Below are 24738 nucleotides of genomic sequence, written 5' to 3'. Positions count from 1 at the left end.
AGCATTCTCCTCCAAGTTCAATAAAGTTGAACTTTGGCCCCGTTTTCCGTTGACCTGACAACCTCCAATGTGACACGAGTGGAGTATAAGCAATGGAGGGGAAAATGATTCTTCCATGAATCGCATTTTAGTGTTTCCTGAACCCTACAGCTTTAAAATTATGTTATGCAGGAAAGTATGCAAGCATTCAAGTGGGGTTGCCAGGTTTGCAGATGTGGCTATAAGAATATTGTTTACTATGATTTCTACATCGCTTAATCCAAGCAGAAAGCTGTGGTTGTTCAGTTTGGCCGACCACAGGGCTTTTTTTCCCCTTAAAATAAATCCACCAGATCTACTTTTTTTTTAGGACGGGAGGTCAATAAGGCCAGAAGATGAATTTTCATTGTATTTAAATTTTCTTTCCTACTGTGTGGGGTAATTCTCTCTAACTGTGGGGGACCACCGCAGCCAAACAATGCCTCAACTAGGTCACCATGAGACGCTTTCCTCATAGAAAAACACTCTCTTTGAGCCGCCGTCTGCACTAAATTGCCCCCGTGCAGACAGAGAAATGGAGATTTACATGCATCAGTAAAACACTCCGTAGTCTTACTTAACCCTCCACAGTGGGGCTCTTGTGACGGATGCATCCTGCCAAGCCTTGTTGTTTATGTAGCCACTGCTAGCTTCCACATGATGGTTGTGTCAGATTTAAACCTCATGGGTTTCTGCGGTAAACATCTCATACCCCGGACCCCAGAGTTGGATTTAATGAAGAATTTGAGGCATTAGCGAAAATTCATCACGGGATCTTGCGGTGAGTGAGCTCAACAGTTGGTTTTTTATACTCCGCGTATGGAAATGAATCATCAGTGTGCATCCATACGTCGTCATTGGGAAGTTGAGGCCATGTTGGGGTTGTTGGTTGTACTTTAAATCTAAAAGCTATCAGGCTACCACAGTGGGACCATATGGGCTCTGTGGCTGCGGAGTATGTCAGCGGGGCAGCGTCGGGGGGGAGAATGTTACACATTGGCTGTGAATGTTGAGATGGGGCCAGTGTTTCACTCACTGAGCTCTCAAATGCCTCTGTACAGTGTTCCCCCTCCTTTCATCCCTCCACTCCACTCCCCCCTCTTTCCTCCTCCAATAAATGATCCTTTTGTTCGAGTGTTTTTGCCGCGGCGGGGCTGGCGGGCCTCAGCAGGGCCGAGCCCCAAGACTAGTGGACTCTCCTGAAACACTTCTCTCTCGCAGGCCATAATTTGTGGCCTTTCTACCTCTTCTTTTCTTACCTTGTTTTCCTTTCTTTTCCACACACTTATTCATTCTTCTCCAATCTGCGTCCTCATCCGACATCCAGTCTGACAGATTTTTGAAATTCCTTCCCTCCCTTCTGTTCACTGCGCACACTGTTCAACATTTTTTTTTCACCAAAAACGCCTTTCGTCCTCCTTCCCCCTCACATTGTGTTTCACTCCATCCTTGCAGAGACACTTAAAAATAGATTTTTTAGTGTTGCACTTTCCTTTTGCTGCAGAGCAGACAGCAACCAGAGACAAAACCAAAAAGCGAAAATACAGAGATGGCACACATGGCAACCGGTCTAATCTGTTACTACAAACAAAATACAGTTTAGAAACGATTCATTATCTTGTCTGCGTGGATCCTGTGTGTGTTTTTCTAAAGGTTCTGCTCTACTGTAATTACAGGGATGTTTCCCCCCCAACAGGAACCAGCTTGTATAGGAAAAGAGTGTGTGCACGTCTCAGGGCTGCATACTTCTGGCACCGAGGACCAAAGGCTAAATTTGAACATCAGTAGTGGGACATGTGCCAAAAACAACCCTATTTGACGCTGGTTATGTAATATGTGTAAAAATAACCTTATGATGTGGATAACGAGGAAAAGCAGGGCGATCCATTTCACTCCAAATATCGTCTTTTAGGAAATCAAAATAACAAATGTGACGCGTGCGTGCTTCGTCGCCCTGCAGCGAACATTTTAAAGCAGCGTGTCTTTGTGTTGAAAATACGAGCGTCTGTGTTGATGTGTCTGTTTTTCACAAAGTTCAGCCAAAGTGTGACAGACGGTGACTGTGACGGGGGTATTTCACATTGCGTGCTTGTCGGTGTTTCCCATAATAATGTGCGAGTGTCGTCGTGACCTTCATCAGAACGGAGTGAAACATTAAGTTTATGAAGTGGAGAGAGGATTTTTTCGGGACAAAATGTTTATTAGCTTAAAAGCCCCATAATCTCCTCCAGAGAAATCATGTGAGGGAGTTTTATTATCCACGCTTCCAGCTGTCCCTTAACTTTACGTTCGTTACCATCTGGAGGAGGATGTGTGTGTGCCAGCCTCAAAATAACCTGTAGCTCTTTTCAAACTCCTTCCCTGTTGGGACACACTACATCGAGGTTTCCAATGGGGAGATTTGGCATTTCTTCATAGTGAAAATGTACCCTTTGGATACATTGTTGTTGTTCACAGAAGCGGGGCTGTTTACATTTGTTTACTGTTGGCTAATTGGGCAAAGGTCACGCATAACTGACCAGATGGATCAGTATCTACAAGTGTGCGTGCTCAGTATTTGCAAATGGTGCATCTTTGTTATCATCACATGTCAAGATGTTACACAGATAAATGTCAAATAGATTATTTCTTGCAGCGTATTTTTAGGAAAACTACCAAACACTGTGAGGAATTTTAGTCCAGGTAGGGATTTGTTTGAGTGTCAACAGCGCTTTATGAAAAGGCCTTTTTGATGTCTGTCGAAATGAGGCAAATAGTAATAGTATGGAGGCAAATATGCAGGAGTGATGGTAAATATTACGCACATACCCAACCTGCAAAGAGAGAAAAATTTCCATCAAATCTCCTATCACTGTATATAGTTTATATCGGGATATGTTGTGATATAAGTAGTCTGGAAATTCATTTAAAAAGCTGTAAAACTGAGTTTCTCACACAAAAGCACCACTTTAAATCTTGTGTTTACCAGAGATGTGCTCAAAAGTTTCTTGGAAATAAGTCAAATAGACAAAAAAACGACTAATCGACTAAAGAAATCTTAGCCGACCAAGACCAAAACAACCAGAGCATCCCTTTAACCGATAGAAATGACGGCCAAGCCTTCAAAAAAGTCATCACTTTTATCAATATAGGGAAAATAAGACCCGATATGTCATAAATCAGAACTATCCTTTAATTATTACGTGTTTTTATATTAAAGTCCACGTTGTCACAAACCACACATTCATTCCTCTGCACAGTTTTCCTTCTGCAGCTGACAGACGTCTCTCGCTGAGTGTGTAATCTGGGGCAACACTAGGTTAGACTCGCAACACTAGTAGTGTTATGTAAAACACAACCACGTGGACGGGACACTACCCCCGATAGGGTGAGGCTCAGGCCACAGTGTGTTGTGCTTTTTTTTTAACCTGGTTTGTGCCATGATGTGCAGGAGGCAGACTGAGCTCCAGCATTTCCTCTAATTTAGCATTTATTTATGAAATGTGACCCCTTTTGAGGTCAAGGGAGACGAAGCTAAGAGACCAACAGTTAACAGATTTGAGCTACTTATTAGCCTCCCAGACTGTCGTATAATCAGATGTATGGATATGAAAAACAGGACGAGATGGGAGGTACACCCCCTGCTTCCTTTGATGATTATATAATCCATGTTGAAATGGAAATTAGCTCAAATTTCTCCGCATTGCAACTTTCCTTCATTAGCCTCATTACAGCATTACACAACTGATTTGCCCTCGCGGGAAGATGCAGGACGAGCTGCGCAGTTACATGAGGACAGCAGAGAGGCCTGAATCCATTTCCTCGCCAGTTTGAGTAAACAAAAGCCGTATTCCTGTGTTTATCTAATATTTTCCACACACATTTAGATTCGGATAACAACACAAAACGGCAGGAGGATCTTTGTTTTTGGAGGGTTTGTTTCTTTTAAAGTCGAGGACGTTTAGGTTGGTTTGGGTGGTCTGTTCAGGGAGTACCCGAACTCACACCGCACATAGCAACAACTCTCCTCTGTTTGGGTTTTTAGGCCGTGTTGAAGGTTGTGTGTGTGTGTGTCACACATGTTTATTAGAGGACTCGGAAGGCTGAGACGTTTTTTCCCACTGACTTCAAGCACTGACCATGTGATGAGGTCATCTGCGTGCGCCGCCGCGGCAGCAGCATCAACTCATTACAGGCCCTCGCCCTCTGTCCAATGTGGTGAAACCGAGGGCTAGAGGAGTAATCTGAGTTGAACGCTAACACACACACACATACACACAGCTTCGTGACGGATGATCGAGCTGTCACACACACTGCTACGGGACCGCACATGGAGCAGAGAAATCCTGGCAAACTCAAAAGGGGTTTTCCGCTTTGCTATCAGCTGAATGCAGCGTTTTCCAAACCTGTATGAGCCTATAGACGTCTGTAGTGTCAGTATAGAGGTCAGTGGCGCCGCAAATCTCTTTGCAGCCACATCTGGCGCCATCATGGAGATCCACCGGAAAGTGTTGCTGTGTGAAAACAATGTGCTAAATATATAACAGGTGCTGTGGAGTGATACGAGTTGAAATTTTAGAGTTTCTTCTATGTAACCGTTAAATTTGAATGATTAAATTTGAGTATTTGCTTCTACTGCATGACTATTTTGCGAGTGCACGGCCCCTATAAAGTGCACAAAAGCCTCTCCTCTAATTTTCATATTGCATGGGGGTGTATCAGGACACTTTTTGGTGCATTCTGGTCAAAGAAACTGAACAAATGGTCGAATTTCGATATGGATGTTCATCTAAAAGGCCACGACTGTTGCTGATCAAGTAGTTGCATTGGTGTGGGCATGTTACTTCAGGTACTAGTGAAATGAATGACTGACTTAAGTTAATATGTCAAGGAATTTAGAGACTTATCAGACGCCAAAACACTAGGGATTGGAATCACCAGAGGCCCCATGATACGATATTATGACAATTTTAAACATTTTGCGATATGATATATTGCAATTTATCACCTTTTTTCAACTGCAAATGATGCAGTTTATCAACATCTGTTTTATCCAATAAGATACAGTTTTCATTCTGTTCATCTCAGAGTTTTCATTCACATATGTTGAGGTTAGAGGTCAAGGGACCCCTTTTAAAAATGTCGCTACTTTCCCCCAGATCCCTCTGCTTCACTACCCCTGCATCATTGAAGTGAATGAGAAAGGTTGCGTTGATTAATGCGGCCTGAACGCGGCCTGCACCAACTATCAGTTTACATTCAGGAATGGATGACACAACTTCAACCTATAACACAAAATCAATCGGACGTGTCTTCGGGGCATATCACTATCCTGACATAAACTGCAGATTTTAAGAAGGACCAGTGTTATATTTAGTTATCACTTCTCTGTTCTGGGAAGTCCAAACAGCACTAAAAAATGTAATGTATACTCTTGATAAGTGGGGTCAATGGTGTCATTTACAGGAGAAGTAGTAACTCACTTGTGCCTTATGGGGAGTGATGTTGGGACTTGCCTTTGCTTGTATGTGTGTTTATTGCCTGAGTTCCACCCTGCCACATCTTCCATTGACTACGGGAGAAGAGGAAATGGGCGTTTGGGTTTTGCACAATGAATAGAGACTAAATCTGTAGGATGTGTTTGTGTGTGTGTCATCATGCAGTCTTGTGCTCTTGTTGAACCTTCATCATCTGTAATCAGTATTGAACTGTAACACTGAGCGGTCTAAATCTCTCTGTCTTCCGTCTTTGGATGGAAATTTCCCTCTCTTTGCAGATGGATATACGTGCGTGCGTCATATTTAACGTCGCTCCATCATATTTGCCTCCATACTATTACCATTTGCCTCATTTCGACAGACATCAAAAGGCCTTTTCATAGAACGTTGTTGACTCTCAAACACTGAAGCTGGACACGCCGGAAAGCGTGGAGAATGGATGATGGTGATGACATTTCACGGCTTTTTATTGAGCAACGGGAGGATTCAGAGGGGGGGGGGAGCAGAGGGAGGAGGTGAGGTAAGTCTGAGGTAAAGAGGAGATGATAGCTCATGTAGGAATGAATTAAGATAGCATAAGAAAAGCAACATTTTACTGTGGAATTAGGTGGTAAACGCTGAGGTTTGAATGTCTAAGTCAGAATTTTTGAAAAATGAGGAAAAACACTAACATCCTGTTTATCAAATGTTTTCCATATGAAATATTGTTTTAACACTGAATATGTGTGCACATCTTTGATGTTCAACTTGTTATGACTTCATAGATACCAAATACATGTTTGTGCTCTTTTTAGTTTCTGAGATACAGCCATTTACTAAAACCCAAATACTAGATATACTATGATACGAAAAACTCACGTTTGACCATTTTTTTAAATTTCTTCAGGAAATTAAAAATGTCAGTTGCCGGCACAAACTGGTTAAACTCTCTTTATTGAATCATCAGTACAAAAGATAGGTAACTGCGTTCAAAAATATCAATTTCTTTGATTAAAATGTTCAAGTCACAAGAGTTTACATAAAAAAACAAGTTAACAATGACTCTCAAAGAGCTTTTGGAGATGAAACATCGAATCACTGAGCTTAAAATACTGTCTTATAGCTGCCACTGAAGATCTTCAAAACATTAATCATCCTAAATCAGTTCACTTTCATATTCGGGGACAGTTTTGGATGAATTCAGCGGAGCATGGCGCCATGTTTTGTTCCCAGTTGCAACAACAAGACTGAGCTCAGACTGGCTTCTTCTCCATAGCAACGGCAGCCGTCCACCGACCCAAACAAAGAAAATACATTGAAATAACTCAAACAAATTATACAGAAGTTTCCTGTTTTGTTTTTTTATCACTGAAAGAAAAACGTTGAAATGAAAATTTACATTGTGAAAAATATCTCCGCAACCGGCAACTTCTTTTGATTTTATCTAATTCTTTTGTTATTGTCGTGAAAAATCATCAAAAAATAGTGTTTGATGCCATGTGCTTGTTGCCTTGGCGATTACCAGTGAAGAAAACTCATGAATTTCGTTGCCTCTGACGTCTCCTCCTCTCTTATCACCCGCCTGTTTTTGTTTTCGGCCACTCATCTTCCCAAGACCTTGACCAGGCTTCAGTACCAATCTCCCACCACGTGCACATTTTTTTAAAAGCGCACACACACACACACACACTTGGACTTTTCTGCTCGGTGTGTTCTTGCTGATAGTTGAAGCAAAATTATGTGTGACGTTGACCGCATATTCACGAGGTCAGGGCGACGGCAGCAGACCTGAGTGGCTTCATTCTTGAGCTCAACACGTGAAGCCTGAAGAGGGATAGATTAGCTGATAGCACAAGGCGTGTGTGTGTGACGTGTGTGTATTTGTGTATAATACCAGTAATTCCACGCAGCCAACGGGGGGTCAGATCTTGTTTCCGTTAATGTAACAGACACATGCTCTTCTCCACAGTATCGCTTTACGTACTCGCGCACACGCACACGCTTACCTTATCTATTAATGTTTTATCACTAGACGTGTTCAAACAAGTTACAGACAGATGGACGCAACAAGGGGAGCTATTTGACAGTGAGGCGTTCAGGAAGTCTTCCTGAAAACTGGAGTTACGGTACTTGGAAGGAGGCAACTACAAGGCTAAAGATAACCCATAGAGCCCAACCGATACTGGGTTTTTGAGGCTGATAATAACAATAACAATATACGGGAGTTTAAGAAGTTAATCTGCTGATTATTTTTGTGGTGGTTATTCCGATTAGTTGTTTGGTCTGTAAAGGTGGCGTCTTCGGATTGCTTGTTTTGTCTTAAACCAAGACATGTTCTGAGCGTGGGGGGGACTAGATGTCCTGGGAAATTTAGGATAGTCCCGAATTAAGAGCAGCTGTCCTGAGTCCAGAATCCTGTCCTGTTTGTCCCCTAAATTAGACTAAACCTGAGTTTTGATGAGTTATAGCATAATAAAACATTAAATACTGATTGTTGTGAAACATAAATGAACGCTAAATGTCACAGGAAAGTACATTAGTATCAATACCAAGTACAAACAACGAAAATATACTTGTGATAATGAAAAATGAGACTCAGATATGTAAAAATGCACCCTATAAAACTTTCGTTAGTATTCCCCTTCTGTATTTTGAATGTTGTAGGAGCAAAACTAGACTTGCATTTAAAACAAAGATTTGATATATTGCACAGCATTTTCTGGAGGTGAACTGGAATAAGATATGTTATTGTGAAGACATTTTGACTTCACAATAACAGAGCATTTGACAAAATGATAAAATTCCTGTGAGCTATAGACGTATTTCACTCTTCTTTGGCTTTATAAGATGTCTTAATTGGAGTAGTTTGCTATGCGTTTTGGTTTATTTGTTCATGGATTAACTGCTCTTTCTCAGCAATAAATCCCTCGCTTACCCTTGTGCCTATTTGAGGTTTAAGCGCCTTGCTCAAGGGCTCCTCAACAGGAGCTCAACAGAACCGTGATCCTTTTCCTTTTGTGTGTGTGTGTGTGTGTGTTTCTGGTAAGCTGCCCGGCTGAACGAATGGTAATTAGATAGTAAAACCTCAGCTAATGACTCAGTACTCTAGTCATGTTTTGACTGACTAGTGCCTTATTTACATGCACACACACACACACACACAGCGGCAATGGAATGAATTGTATTGGCAGCTTGGTCAGTCAAAGAGGCGCCGCCGGATAGAATAAATGTGAGTGTGTGAGTGCCTGGAGGACTCTAGCCATTGGACTTGTCATTGGATGTGACAGAAAATCACTTGATTACCTGTGCATGTTTGCTTTTCAGTTCAGAGCTCTTTAGTTACATTACAAAGTCTTGATTTATATGCATGTAAACACACACATAAGTAGCACACACACACACACACACACACGTCTCAGGGCTGTGTTGCTCTAAATAAGAAAAGCTCAGACAGGTCATCCAAGCCAATCACCTTTCAGGAAGCAGGGATCAGCCAAAAGCTCCTCAACTAATTGCCAAAGTTACCTTCACTGACCTGGCTCTGGCTCTGGCTCTGGCTCTGACTCTGACTCTGACTCTGACTCTGACTCTGGCCTACCTCGACTGCTGCTTCTGCTTTGAACAAAGCCCCTATGCCCCGCCGTGCCTCTCTACTCCGCTCTCCAAAACCTCTCCTTCCTGTCTTTTCTCTCTCTCTCTCGGTGGATTTTTTGTTCGCTCTTTTTTTATACTTTCACAACAGTCTTTTTCTTTCTTATAATCACTTTCCACAGATTAAGAAGCCGAGTTTGTGTACAAGGTGTTTTTTCTCCTTGAATGAATGAACTGTAATACACAGATGTGATTTAGTAAGATCACAGGAAAGATAACGTATGTGTGCATTAAGAAATCACTGCCAAACCGCATTTTTTCACCGCCCAAGTTAAGGTAAGGCACCTGCTAAAAGCCTGAATGCAGCTCTCATTACTGCATTGCATAATTCATGCTTTCTATGCATGACAGTTTGAATGCTTGATCTCTTGCCATGTTTTGTAAACTTGTGGCAGTGCTTTTGTGTCACTTTGAAGTAGTTCTCAAAGGAACGTAAAAGACATTTTTTTGGCAAACTTTCATGGAGAAACTGAAAAGATTGATAGTAGGCTCCAGGCGATATGGAGAGAATCAAATACCTCGATATCTGTATTGCGTCAATATTGCAGGGTTGACAAATAGTGCTTTCACTAAATACACAATGAGATTTTTGATAAATAATCATCAGTAATGTGGATATGATGATTAAGTGGGCAAATAATAGAACAGCTGGAACAGTTTGGTTCAGAAAATTACATCACTTTACTGTAATGCAGCCCTTAAACCAGGGAAAGACAACACTTAAGCCACATTACGTTATCCAAAATCCAAGACAATATCTAGTCTGATATCACGATATCAATATGATATCGATATATTGTCCAGCCCTAATATATACCACTCTCATGTCTGTCCATTAAAGAGAAATAATCCCATGCATTAACCCCCCATACTTTTTTACAATTCATCCTGAAGGGGAATATCTTTCTTTAAACAAGTTTGTTTATTTAGTTTTCCATATAACTCCTCCAGTAATCCAACAAGCAAACAAACAATTGTACAAACAAACAAGTGAGGTGCACTTAAGAAAATTCACGTCAAGGCGCTACCTAATTATAGTATGTTTTGACAGAGCAATACATACATCACTAAGTACAAAACTGAAGGGGAATATTAATGTGCGTACCAAATTTCATTGGAATTCATTCAACATTTCTCGAGATATTTCACTCAGAATCACAAAGGATTAACGTCTTGGTGTCGCAAGAGGAAAAGTGAAAGGATCACCAAAATTTGTAGGATTCATCCCCTGGTTACCATGGATACATGTGCCAAATGTCATGCCAATCCAGTCAACGGTTGTTAAGATATTTCAGTCTGGATCAAAGCGGCGGACCGACAGGTTACACTGACATGAACTCCCTTTACTGTATCTTCTGTATGTGTGTCTATATGTACATGCCTCTGAGTGTGTGTGTGTGTGTGTGTGTGTGTGTGTGTGTGTGTGTGTGTGTTAGTCTGGCAGCGTGCCAGCTCCCTGTATGAATGTGATCCTGGTTACAGAGCGCTGATTGTGCGCTGTGGTATGGGATGTATGCGGGGCTCGGAGAGCGTCGGGCGCTGCCTGAAAGAACTGAGCAGTCACCCACCGAACTACTGGGGTTACTGAGGGCAGAGGAGGAGGAAGAGGAGGAGGAGGAAGAGGAGGAGGAGGGAGTGCTTCACACCCACTCCTTCTTATTTGTCCGCTTTCCCCCCCCCCTCCTCCTCCCTCACACCCTCTCCCTGGAAAACTTTTTGCTTTATTTGAGTTTTTTGTGTGCCGTTCTTCTCCCTCCGTGTTTGTTTCCCGGCCTCTTTTCTTCTCCGTCTGTCGCCCATATAAATCTCTCTGCTCCGTCTCAGGTGATTGTCTTGATGTCAACAGCGCCACAGTGTTTCCCCCCACGTCTCCACCATGATCTGTGTGTGTGTGTGTGTGTGTGTGTGTGTGTGTGTGTGTGTGTGTGTGTGTGTGTGTTTCTCATTGGATTCGGGGCCATGGCATCGCTCAGCTGCTACTTCTCTAACTGGGTTTGTCTGTAAAGAGCTTAGCGCCGGTGGGCGTAGGAGAGCACTAAGCTGATTACCGTCTACTAACGAGCCACTTCTCACATGGAGACTGTATATGTGTGTGTGTGTGTGTGTACTACTCTCGGGGGTTTGATATTGTTTGTTTACGCGTCTGCATGCGACTTTCAGTGCATATGTGCGGGGTGTGTCGCGTAGCTGTGCCGAGGCCGGATGGATCAGGTGGAGGGTGTTAAGGGGATGAGAGGAGGTCAGAGTTGATCTCGGGGTCAGGCCGCAGTGCTGACGGTGACAACAGGGTGAGAATCCAGCTAAGACTCCTGCAGAGAGGTCAAGTTATTCTCAGCGGAGCGGCCATGAAATCTCTTTTTTTCCCACTGGGGCTTTGCCTGTAAAGCCTTGATCCGACTAGACTGTTTGAATTGTGCCCAATTAAGCCGTTTTAGACCAGACGACTGTTGTTTAATAACCATTTGGTAGGATGGTGACACTTTTGCAGTGAAACAAAGGAAGGTCCACTGTATAAATACTGTTACAAAATACCAGGGCTGTACCAGTGGGCTCTGAAAAGTGAAGCCAATGCTGACGTGCCTTAAACTTGCATTATTTCTAACAGCCAGCAGGGGGCGACTCCTCTGGTTGCAAAAAGAAGTCAGATTGTATAGAAGTCTGTGAGAAAATGACCCTACTTCTCACTTGATTTATTACCTCAGTAAACATTGTAAACATCAGTTTATGGTCTCAATCACTAGTTTCAAGTCTTCTTCAATTCAGCATGACGTTCATTTAGTAAATTATGGTCCCATTTAGAGTCAAATAGACCATAAAGCAGGAGATGCTTTAGGGCGTGGCTGCCTTGTGATTGACAGGGCGCTACCACGGTGTTGTTACAACTTTAACCCTTTCATGGTGTGTTTCAGTTCATGAAAGTTAATTGTAACATTTTGGTCGCTCCACCCTCTCGTGTCACTTCTGGTTGCAAAAAACCAAGATGGTGATGACCAAAATGCCAAACTTGATGCTTCAAAATGACAGTCCACAAACCAATAGGTGACTACGTCCACTTCTTATATACAGTCTATGGGCTGTACGTTAAAGTCAAACTCAAGGCAAATATTGTCATCAAAGTGCTGCTTTACTTTATTTGGTTATGTACTATTATTACTGATGTTTTTATTTATGCATTATTAGTATATTATCCATGGCCTTTCGCCCAATTACACTACAGCCCAGTGCGCTGCAGAGCAGCCAAACTCCCCACACTAAACTCCCTCAACAGCCTACATGTCACCTTTTACCTACAGAACACTGTAGTATGCACTTCTGTTCTTCTTTCACATCTGTTTACTGCTTCAAATTATTCCTTGAGAGTAAACAATACAGCTTGCAGACTTTTTAATTTACTTTTATATCATTTTAATGAGCCACAGGTGATTAAATTTGCCAGTGACAGTTAGTAGCTCGCAGAGTTGGCTCTTCAGCCTCTTAAAACTTATTCAGAGGACAGTAAAAATGTTGTTATGACCAATAGGAATGCTGAGCAATCAGACTAGATCTTGAAACAGCTGACTTTTACTGCAAGTAAAACTAGGAGTAGTTCGCTTTCAGATATTCATAATTACTAGCCATGATGGTTGAAGGCCAGACGAGTCAAAGGTTGTGAGTTTATGACAGCAATAATCTGGAGTCAACATGCAGTGCCTTTTATTTATTTTTTTAAAGTGTAAAGTAACTTTAGCTAACGGATCCTGCAACATGGGGCTCTGTGGACTTTCTGCAACTTGAGTTTGGAAATTGGGTGTTTCAAATTAGAAACAAAAAAAGCTGAGGATCATGGGACGATCTTTTAACATCATACAGGTTGCTCAACTCTGACTGCCCGGAGGGGAAACTATAGACTAAACACACACAGCGTACATTTCAGTTACCTAATCCTGACACGCTGACCAGGGTCCACGTTCTCTGCAGCTCTGTTCAATGTGATCAGGAAGCCAGATTGACAACGAATCAAGAATTTCGTTTCAGAGAAAAAACATCTACAGAACATTTTCCAATCTGGACACGTGGACAGAGAGTTTTAGATTAACCCCCGACTGTTCCCCTCTCACACACACACACACACCGAACACTTTCCATAGTTAAGGTCATTGAAATCTTCTATGTGGTAATTGAGAGAAAGAACAAACAGTCCCTCGACCCGCCTTATGTAACTCATCAGTGCGGATCGAATGAAGGAGCCGTGATGTTTGCTCACCGCTGCCATTATTGGCCGGAGAACGGTCGTTAACCTTTAGAGTGCTGCCTCACCTCTACGTCACCTCGGCGTCAGCACCGCTAACCGGGCCTCAGTGGGAGAACTAACAGCTTCCTGTGCCTAACAGGGTTTTCTTTATTAAATTGCCCACATTACTGTTGGGCACATGATGTGTATGTAGAGTCAATTACTTGTAAGAACATGGGTTTTTTGACTGGAAATAGTTTTCTTGGGATTAAATTGATTTCTTGCATTAGGAGACAAGTAATCAATAGTTAATTTACAGAGAAAACATGTTGTGTACGCTCATTCAAATATGAGAATTTAAATTGTTAATTAAAGGGTCCATCCGTGTTTTTTTGTAAAAAAAATTTCAAATGGAAATGCCCACCCAGCCGTTGCAAAAAGCAGTGACGTAGGTTACCAAAGTAAGTTAATCAAAGCTAATCAATTAGGTTATGAATAATGTGAACCCTAGCACTAGCTGGGTCAAAGTTGCAACCGGTCAATCACAAGGTAGCCACACCCTGAAGCATACCCTGCTTTATGGTCTATTTGACTCTAAATGGGACCATATTTTACTAAATGAACATCATGCTCACGATTGAAAACCATAAACTCATGTTTACAATGTCTACTGAGGTAATAAACCGACTTCTATACAATCAGACTTCTTTTTGCAACCAGAAGAGTCGCCCCCTTCCACTTCCACATCGGCTTCACTTTTCAGACCCGGAGGTTGCCCCACTGGTTTCTGTAAGGCTAAAAACACCACCCACTAAAGCCTAGCATCACTTTTACTATAGACACATGTGGACCGTTTACACCTAGTAACAGTTAAACTGCTTAAACTGAGTGCCGGCAGCAGGGATTAACACGGTCAGGTAGTGCGGCTGAACCTGAGGGCGTCCCTGTTTGTGGAGCATGAGTTGTGGTAGGAATGCACAAGACAAATAAATGTATTTATGTTTACATTTCTCCACACATGCGTTTGAATGAGCATCGTGTTTTTCAGGCGTGTTTTGCAACTCTGTGTGTTTGCCTGCAGTGTAGACTCATGTATGTGCTGCTGGCTGTATGTTTGTAAGAGCACATCTTAAATGTTTGGTGTTCTGTTTTTGTTGCCCAGACGGAGACCATGTCTAGAATATACAATTATAACCGCCGACACTACACCACTCCACAGCCGTTAACACAATGTTCTCCTCCGCTGCAGGCGTCACAGCGCCTAACCAGAGCATTAAAAGCCTCGTCTCGGCAGAGGAGAGGAAATGAAATGCGCGCTACTCTCCTGTCTACTTATTAGTCATACGTGGTCAAGAACAAACAAGTAGAAAATAGCACGCGGAAGGGATGGAGAGGGGTGTTGGGGTGGCACATGCTACATCTGTGCATACACAATCTGTGTTAAAGGTTTATTTCTTTTGCCGTTAATGAAATTGTTTGTATTCATGACCAGTTGTCATCCAGAGGAGCTGAAAGAAACGTGACATGAGTTTGTGTTTGCACGTGTTCCCCAGTCGCACTCGAGTGCGTTTGTAGGTGCGAGCGAGTGTCCGTCATGAGCATGTGTGCGATCCCCGCTTCCGGACGGGTGGTGACGGCATATTCCTTTCCGCTTTGAGCTGCGCCTTTTCTGAGTCTGGCAGAATCTGAATATGAATCATCGCCTCCTGTCCACAACAACACACGCGTGCGTCATCGTGCTGCTCACTTTCATTCCGTGTGGACTTCATGTCCACGGGGATCTTACTTGATATACCTGTGTGACAGCGGGAGTACGGTTACAGCGAAAACATACCGAGTTGCTGCCCTTCATGTCTCTTTGCGTGTGTGTTCGTTCGCCTGCTTTGTGCATGTGTGTTTCTTGTCCAGTCATAAGCTCTAGTAATGTGCTTGTGCAGCCATGACCAGCTACCACTGTCACCTCGCTCTACTCCACACACACACACTCATTTCCCAAGCGCTTGCGGTGCATTGACTCATACATTACGCACACGTCCAGCATGTCTTGTTATTGTGCCATCTGACACTTGCATCTATGTCTCCATTTAGGCCACTTTAACTGCTGTTCTTGTTTCAAGCCGTTTCCATTCATGTCCGACTCTGTCAGAAAAACCACCCACACATACTGAGCGGCCCTTAAAGGAGCCTATTTGTAACCAAACTTCAAACTAAATCTCCTAAAATGTCGAGGACAGAGGAGGGATAGAGCTTGGCGAGCAGGCTAAAAACAGGATTGAGATGAAGAGCAGACGGAGAGGACTCTTTAATAAATGTTTTTTTTCCTCCTGTGGAGACAAGGAGAGGGCGAGAAGCGTCGCCAGCGGAGCCTCCAGAAGGTCCGTAGATAAATATTTGCGGTGCCTGTTGGCCAAGTCTGGCTGTCTCACCACAGTCAGCCACACACTGACTTATGCACACACACATCCACATTTACACTCATATGTTGCATGCCTGCAGTCAGTTAGCACATGCATACAATCACACTCCTGGTTACTGCTTTAATAAAGCAACATGTAGAAAGTTAAAACGAATGGGGCAGCTTCTGTGATGTGTGTGTGTGTTTGAGCTGTTGCAGAATGAGGGGGCAGGGGTGTCTCTATTAATAATTACACAATTCATCATCAGACTGGAGCAGAGGCCAGAAGCTGGCACGTGGACACACAGGCACAGGCACTGCGAAACACAGATTGGCATCAGTTTCTAAACACACGGGACAGGATTTCCAAACCAGATTCCCCCACCCCCTTGTCATTTTAATGATCCAAAGGTTCTTTACCTTCTGACTCTGTGAAACACTCGCAGAGGGTGAATTTGGTTTAAAGCGAGGACCACATTTATTATTTACAGTCACGTCTTAGCAGAAGGAAGCTTTAAATTAATCTTGTGAAAGAGTTTGATGAAGAACAACCACAACTGAGCCGATATAAGCATGAAGCAGGTCTGACTGTAATCAGAGTTTTGAATTAGTAATGACCCTGGAACAACAACGGGACCTACAAGACCATTAAAGAGGACCTGTTATTCTTATTGTCAGGTGCATACTTGTATTTTGGGTTTCTACTAGAACATGTTTACATGTTTTAATGTTCAAAAAACGCTTTATTTTTCTCATACCGGCTGTGCTGCAGCACCTCTTTTTGCCCTCCGTCTGAAACGCTCCGTTTGAGCTCTGTAAAGTCGAGTCTGCTCTGATTGGTCGGCTGGCCCACTCTGTTGTGATTGGTCAATTGAACCAAACTCTTCATACTCTGCTCGAGCTCCGCTCTAACTAACTTTGTTTGAGGGCGTGCCGAACTAGCCGCCAGGCAAGTATTATGCCAATGTGTTACTTTGTGACATCACCATGTTACGGAAGAAAAGGCGGAACTTCAAGCAAGGCGTTTTAGGCAGTTCGGGAGCAGTGTTTCTGTGGGGGAGAGGAACTCCCTTTGGTGTGGACCTTGGGCTTTGTAACTTTACAGACCTTTTACATACATAAAAAACGATATAACACATTAAAGGAAAGGGGAAAAGCATAATAGGTCCTCTTTAATTTTCCTATTTTTGAAACTAGGCAATTATTCAATATTATTGTATATAATGTTGTTTGGTGATAATCTAATGTGCAGCGGCTGCTGATGAGAATTAACTTCAAGCTAACTCATACAACACACCACATAGTATGTTTAATATTGTAATCCCTTACAAATAAAATAAATAAATAAAATATCATGTTGTTTGATCATTTTACAAATTCTGTCATCATATTGAATGATCATTTCAAGCTAATTGTAATTAAAAACAAACTACATTAGTTACTTATAGTATAGCATGATAATGCAATTGCATTGGATGTCAATTTGATTATTTTTATGTTATTTTCCTCCTTGCATTAGCAGTAATTAAATACGTTGCACTAAATATGATACGTCTGTGGGAGAGTGCACAGTAAGTAGTGAAGGGAGGATGATGACCATGTGCTTCTGAAGACTTATTCACTCTTTAATCTTGCTTGAACTGAAAGTTTTACCTTCCCATTTTACAAGTTTCGACTTTCAAAAAGTCTGATAAGATTCCTCACAAAGGAACAAAGGAATTATGCTCCTGACTGTTATTTGAATTGTGTGCCGGCCGGGTGAAGCAACAAATGTCTCAACAGCAGCTCCGTCGCTCAGCTGCCTTTCTTAGAGATGGTGCAACAGCTTCTTGTGTTTCATTTTGATTCACGTAAGAGAGCTGGAGAGAGCTGGCATTCTGGAAAAAGCCTTACTCAGAACTGAGGAGCCCACCTGCTTATGCTATTACTCTATGTATCACTTCACTCAAGACGCCGCCTACGTGTGCGTGTGTGTGTGTGTCTGTGTGTGTGTGTGTGTGTGTGTTCAGGAGGGCCATCCACATTGGCAGAAAGTGGCAGAACTGGTGGAGCGACACAACAGAGACAGAGAGAAATTGGTGGTCTGAGTCAGCAAACAATGAAAATGTGTGTGTGTGTGTGTGTGTGTGTGAGAGAGAGTGAATGAGATAACATTCCCCAAACCCCTTTAGTCCTCCTGGCGTTAGCTGTGTGTGTCCTGTCCAGGGACAGGACGTCCCATGTCAGATTTCAGTACAGTAGCCAGTTTCTCTTACACAAGGACACCCACATTTCCATCGCTATATTTACAGCCACTCAATGAAGTTTCAACTTTTATACAAATCCAATGTGTTTTAAAGTAGTTCGCTCCAAAATGATTATATATCTTTTCACCCTTGAGGTGCATATTTGACTTTTGGACCTACAGTGGAATCATTTGCCTACAAAACACTTAAAGTACATTTTATGTCTTTATTGGCACTTAAAAACCAGTTGCTTTCTTATCTTCGGTATGTTATGATGGTTGTCATGCAACTACAGGCCACTAAATCAGTAAATGAATAGAAACTCAGTTCTATTTTGGGCTAAATTGTCACTGTATGGACATGGAAAGTAGGGCTGTGGCTAAGGATTATTTTCATTATCAGTTAATTTGAAGATTATTTTTTTTTAAAGAGGACCTATTATGCTCATTCTCAGGTGCATACTTCTGTTTTGGGTTTCTACTAGAACATGTTAAAGTGGCAGTAGGCAACAATATTTTGGCATAATTTGGCAAAAATTCCATAATAACCTTTCAGCATATTGTAATTCAAGTGATCTGAGAGAAAACTACACCTCTGCACCTCCTCATGGCTCTGTTTACAGGCTTTAGAAAATCTTGCCCGTGACGGCAGACTTTGACCAATCACAGGGCATTTCAGAGAGAGCGTTCCTATTGGCTGTTCCACAAAAGGAGATGCGCGTTCACGTCTGGTCTCTGCAGATAGTGAAAGCCTCGGTCAATGGCGGAACAACCTACTGGAAAGCTTGCTATTCCAGCATTGGCAGCAACTGCCTACACCTCAAAACAACCCAAAAAAAGAAAGACAGACTTTCAAAAAGACAGTCCAAACTGTTGATGTCGTTAGAAGGTAATGTGTAGCTCGCTGCGGTAGCCTCCTCAGATGTAGCGAGCACGTATGAAGCGCGTGCATATGCCCGTTCTCGTGTGGGGGGAGGGGCTTCGGACAGAGAGGGGAGAGCGGAGAGAGGAGAGAGAGGAGAGAGCAGCTCGAGGGGATGCAGGATTTTGCGTTTTCCGGATTTCTGCGCACTGCAGCTTTAACATGCTTTAATGTTCAAAAAACACTTTATTTTTCTCATACTGGCTGTGCTGCAGCACCTCTTTTCACCCTCTGTCTAAAACGCTCTGTTTGAGCTCCTGCTCCGCCATCCCAAAAAGCTCACTCTCTGATTGGTCAGCAGGCCCACTCTGTTGTGATTGGTCAACCGATCAATCGGACTCTTCGGACTCTGACTCCGCTCTAATTAGCTTTGTTTGAGGGTGTGCCAAACTAGCCGCTAGGCAGGTATTATGCAAATATGTTACTTGGTGACATCACGCGTTACGTAAGATAAGGCGGGAACTCCTTTTGATATCGACTTTGGGCTTTGTAACTTTGCAGACCTTTTATATGCACAAAAAACTATACAGTTTAACACACTAAAGGAAAGGGGGGAAAGCACAAAAGCATAATAGGTCCTCTTTAATTATTAACTAATTATGAAGTCTCTCAAATGAAAAAAAATAAAAGTCACAATTTCCCATAGTCTGACATCATCAAAAGTTTGTTGTTTTGTCCAGCCAACAGTTCAAAACCCAAAGATATTTAATTTACAACGATATAAAACGGAATATTTGGTGTTTTTGGCAATACATTTTCTGACGTTTGACTAATCGTTTCAGCCCTAATAAAAAGTGTTGTAGTCATACCTGCAGACAGCATGGAGAGTTGAATTTTGCTCAGTTGCACTCTTTAAACCACCCACACACCATTGGGAACATTTTAAAAAGCTTCCAGGTGCACACACACACACACACACACACACACAGGGGCCAATGTGAGGTTCAGCTAACCCGTTCCCAGCTTCTATTTATATTTCTTAAAATTACAAAAAGTCTTCTGCCGTTTACAACCTGTCGACGGGCGAGTATGTGAAGGCGGACATGCTTTGCCCACCGTTCTGACAGGACAACGAATGCAAACTGGTTCAGATTGTGTCCAAGGATGGTCTAAAAATACTCAGATGTGAAGCTGCACGTGGGCAGTGAACGTGGTTCTCCCACAAATGTGCTTATTTCCCCCCGTTTTGCCCCACTCAGCACTGCTGCTCTGTCTCTGTCTGTCTCTTCCTGTCCCCACACATTCCAGCTCCTCTGTGCGCCACAACACACCCACTCAGTCGCTCCCACTGTGTCGCTGCATAATGAAACCTGCCTGCAGCCTCTTGTCCTTTTTTTTACTTGAATCGTTATACAATTGCGTCAAAAAAAATATCTGATAAAACACAGAACATTTAATTAGTTAAAGCTTTTAATATGTCATGTAAAAAATGGCCTTTTCACACTCACTTTCTCCACCTCTCTCTTGAGATTTCATAACACTTTGTCCCATACAACCTTTGCAACAGTACACCCCTGCACACGTCCTCGTATGTATATATACGTTACACGCACACACACCTTGATAATAGGTTGTTATGTGGCTATTGTAGTTGCAGCAAGTGTGATTGACAGCAGCAGCCCAGACAGAATGTGTGTGAAAGTGCAATAAGCACACACAGCACTCGTCTTTCAACGCCACACTACCTGCTCTCCACTGCCAACTGCATATAATGTATGGAGCATAAAGGGGAAATGTGCTGCGTTCACTGTTCTCATAATGGGGGGGGGGGGCGTTTGAAACAATAAAAAGCTTCCTGTCGGATGGTTCATTAGTGCTATTAAGGTACTGTTATCAGCTTAATTGTCTGTAAAAGACAACATTATCAAAGTGGTTGTGTTCACTTCCCAGAAATCATTTGTCAGTGAAGCATGGCGGACAATGCCTCCTCCTTTGATTATCTGTTGATGCATTCAGCCTTGCCGATGATCGATGGTGATGCTCACCCACCGGCCAGCTCTTCTTGTATTTATTCCAAACAAACTGCTGCTGGTGTTTCTGCGAACACAAAAAAGAAAGGCCTCCTGTGTCCCAGAAGAAGGAAAGAAATATAAATAGAACATGCCTTGTCTTTCCTTTTTTTGAATCATGCTTTCCTTAAGAAAAATTTAAATTTTCCAAATTTGGAAAAAAATAGTAGTGGTAGTAATAATAATAATAATAATAATAATAATAATAATAATTATTATTATTATAATTATAATAAAATAGAAAAATATATAAATAAATAACTACATAAAAAATAAAAATAAAAATGATAATTAAAAAAAGTATGAACGAAAATAAATAAATGAATGACTAAAGACAGATATAAAGAAATAGAAATAGAACATGTATTCTTGATGTGGGAAGGCCGACTTTGTTGCAATGATTTCCTGCTGCATTTTTTGTTTTGTTACAACCGTCTTCAGATCTTTCATATTATCATCAGTGGAATTCCATCAAACTGGTTGGATGTATTCTCTCTGCGTCGGCGTCCTTGACAGCCAAAAGGAGTGAATGTGAAAGCTTTTGCACTCCACCCAAAGTCTGTCGTCTGAGTATCAAACACTCGTTCCCTGCGGACTTTAAAGGGGTTGCAGCTTGCTGTTTTTTGCGGACGGCTGCAGATTCATGCATAATTTTGTAATAACTGAAGATTATTTTCTCCATTAAAGCTGCAGTTGGTAACAAATATGTTAAAAAGTTATCTTTATGAAACTGTCACTATATCCTGAGAGTAGTGCATGAGTCAGATATGTGAAAAAATGATGTTCTTCTGTGTCCTCCTAGTGCTCCTAATGGCATTTGCAAGATTTCGTGTTTAAAGGAGAACAACCAATCAGAGCTGAGGAGTCTCTAAAGCAGCTGTCTATCACTGCTCGCAAAACTTGAGAACTCCAATCAAACATTGTTTATTTTTGGCAGCTATTTTAGCCGAAAATGCTTATTAGTTTTAGTCACATTTTAGTCATTTTTATCCTTCATATTTTAGTCCAGTTTTAGTCACCGAAAAGTCATTCGATTTTAGTCAAAATGTTTTCTCACTTCATTTTGTCAGCTATTTTTTTTAATTTAATCTTAGTACTTATCCTTAGTCATCAGATTATATTGAACATTTCTCTCATTTTAGTCAAATTTATTTCACATAAAATTTTATCTTATCATTATCTGATGAAAAACACAGGTTGAATGATTAACAATGTAGCTTTGCAGTTAGTTTGAATCCTCCTGACTGCGCTCATCAGTATGAGAGCACCACCCAACACGTAAAAATATGCGTTATTCAAACACCTGAACCCGACCCGACCAGCAAACCGCCAACTTTATGCATTATAGAAGCACAACTGTCAGGATTGAGGTGTGAGACAAGAAGGACAGAGACGAACTGAGCGCCGCCGCCGCCGCTGCCGCCGCCGCCGCAGTGCAATGTGTGTGTGTTTGAGAAAGAGAGAGAGAGTGACAGAGGAAGGGGAAGAGAAGGTAGAAGGTGTCAAAAAAAGAGAGATTTTGTTAAATGTTTTATGTTTTTAAACTACCTTTTAGTCTTGTCTTTTTTTGCCAACGATATTGCATGTTTGATATCTGATGTTAATGACGTCGGTGCCGTCTTGTCATTGTCTGATCTTAGTCATGGAAAAAAGTTGCTGACGTAACTTATTTCGTCACAAAACTAATGAAATTAACACTGCGATCAAACTGTCAATCTAAGCAGTGCTGAGTTGCAGCTGCCTAGTCTATAAAATCTCTGAAGATAGTCATAAATGCCCGTTATAATTTCCCACAGCCCAAGGTGACAACCTTGGTCGACCCAAGGCTGTCACCTTGGGCTGTCACCTTGCTCAATGACTTTGTTTTGAGCTGGTCCAACCAGTAGAAGAGTGGGAAGTGGGTGCTGATTTGCGTGCAAACTACAGAACAACCTCTATATAGTCCTGCATGAGGATTGAAATGAAAGTATTTCGCAATTTCTAAGTGTAAACGCGACTATTAGGAGCACGATGAGTGTTGCGCATGGACTACAGAGGAGTGGATTCAGCTGCACTGGTTGTTTTTACATGTTACTATGGATGTTCTGGTACTTTTGTTTCACCGTGAAGCTGCAAACCCCGTTGTAACTGTTCTTAATACAAACAGACTACAGCCGCCGCCCTGCATGAAGAAGCAATTTTCTTTACAACCTCCTTTGAAGCCCACAGGAGGCGAGCGTTTGATACTCACAGATAGATTTTTGGGTGGAGTAATCGTCATTCACACAGGTGCCAGATTCATGACTAACTAAACAAGCACTGTGAAATCACACACATGCACTGTGGTCACGCTGAGAACATTATCTCTTCATAACTGACAGACCTTCTGGCGTCATTGAGAGAAATGAAACGAGGTGGACGTTCAGCGGATCTGCAGCTGTCTCCACGTACCTCTTACCCGCTGGATTATTTAATGGAATCACATATAATAACAGTGCTGGAGGATTGCTGGCACCAGAAAATGCTGCCACTGTGGAAAAGCAGCTTGAGAGTGGGATTTTTACATCCTTATAATGATGTAATACCTTAATTATTTCCTGGAGAAAGTTCCTTGCATCCCTCAACATGTAGAGATCAGAGGTCAGAGCTGGAAGGTCTCTTGCACAACAACATCTCTGCAGATTGCTCACATGGCGCTTAAACCACACATTTCTGCCTGGATGCAAAGCGCAGATTGATGCTTCCGAGCAAGCAGTAGCACATTTCCCGGCTCGGGGAAATGAGGTGAAAAGATGAGATCTAGCAATAAACACCGTGGGGATTTCCAGTTTCCCATGTGAAGTCTGTAGAGCCACGCAGGTTGGTTGAGTATATTGCTGTTCCCATTTATTGTAACCGTATGTTGAGGTCTAATAAATCTAACATAGGTTTCTCCCTTTTAAAATAAAATATGATTTAACTCCGAGTGACCGTTGGACTCTGTGACTCACATCACGTTGCTTAGCTCCGTGTCTTGTGGGGAGCCGGGGCGGCACGAAAATGACAGACTGACACACTCGATTTACAACCGGAGAACAGGGTGGCTTTCAATTTTAGACTGGCCTCAATTGAGACATCACATAGACCCAGACTCTCCTAATTACACACACACACACAGGCAGCTAGAGAACAGTTATTGGCTAGACGCAGATAGCCTCGTCTAACCTCTTGATTTAAAACAGTCTGGCAGAGAAAGGGGGAAGAGAAAGCACACACAGTCCTCACTGCGCTCGTTATTACGTCGATTTGATGGAGAAACAAGGCAATGAGATCGATGGACAAACCACCAAGGGAGGGTCAGTGGAAGGGAAAAATAAGAAAGCAATATTTGATTAGAGCGGACAATATCCTGCATGTAAGAGGGCGCATGTGCATTAGGATGAGGCATTGGAGAGTTGTTTCCCTGTATAATTTCCAGTGTCTGTTTGGGGAAAGGTCATCATTAAGTGAATGTCACCCGCATAATTATAGCATCTTCCTCTGTGTCTCTTTATGTGTGTGGTTTTCATGTGTGTGTGTGTGTGTCTGTGGCGGCGCACCAGTGCGCGTCCAGCCCGTCTCCTCCGTTACCCTCTGGTTGGCTGTGTTGCTGTTTTCGAGCTGGTCGACTGAACGAAGGAGGGAGCTGCTCCCGCTCGGCTTTAGGCCGTCACGGCTTGGCCGGCTGGCGGGAACCGTCTGTGCTGCTGAGGGGGGCTAAATATAGCTCTCTGCACCAGGAAGAGAGAGAGAGAGATAGAGGGAGGGGCATAAATATAGAGAACCCTCATGCAATTAGAGAGTCAAAGCGCTGCTGGGAAATTTTAGGGAATAGAGGCACAGGGAACTCTCTCTC

The 24738-nt window shown here is 42.4% G+C and overlaps 1 protein-coding gene across 1 annotated transcript in view; it reads left to right on the top strand.

Moving 5' to 3' along the window:
* The window catches only part of si:ch73-335l21.1 (insulin receptor substrate 1-B), a 50106-nt gene that overhangs the window by 19490 nt on the left and 5878 nt on the right, over positions 1-24738 (top strand). The window lies entirely within an intron of this gene.

This window comes from Sebastes umbrosus, chromosome 22 (genome assembly GCF_015220745.1).
Source record: "Sebastes umbrosus isolate fSebUmb1 chromosome 22, fSebUmb1.pri, whole genome shotgun sequence".
NCBI classification, from domain to species: Eukaryota; Metazoa; Chordata; class Actinopteri; order Perciformes; family Sebastidae; genus Sebastes; species Sebastes umbrosus.
The sequence above is the reverse complement of the archived record's forward strand: the minus strand, read 5'-3'. Positions and strand labels throughout refer to the sequence as shown.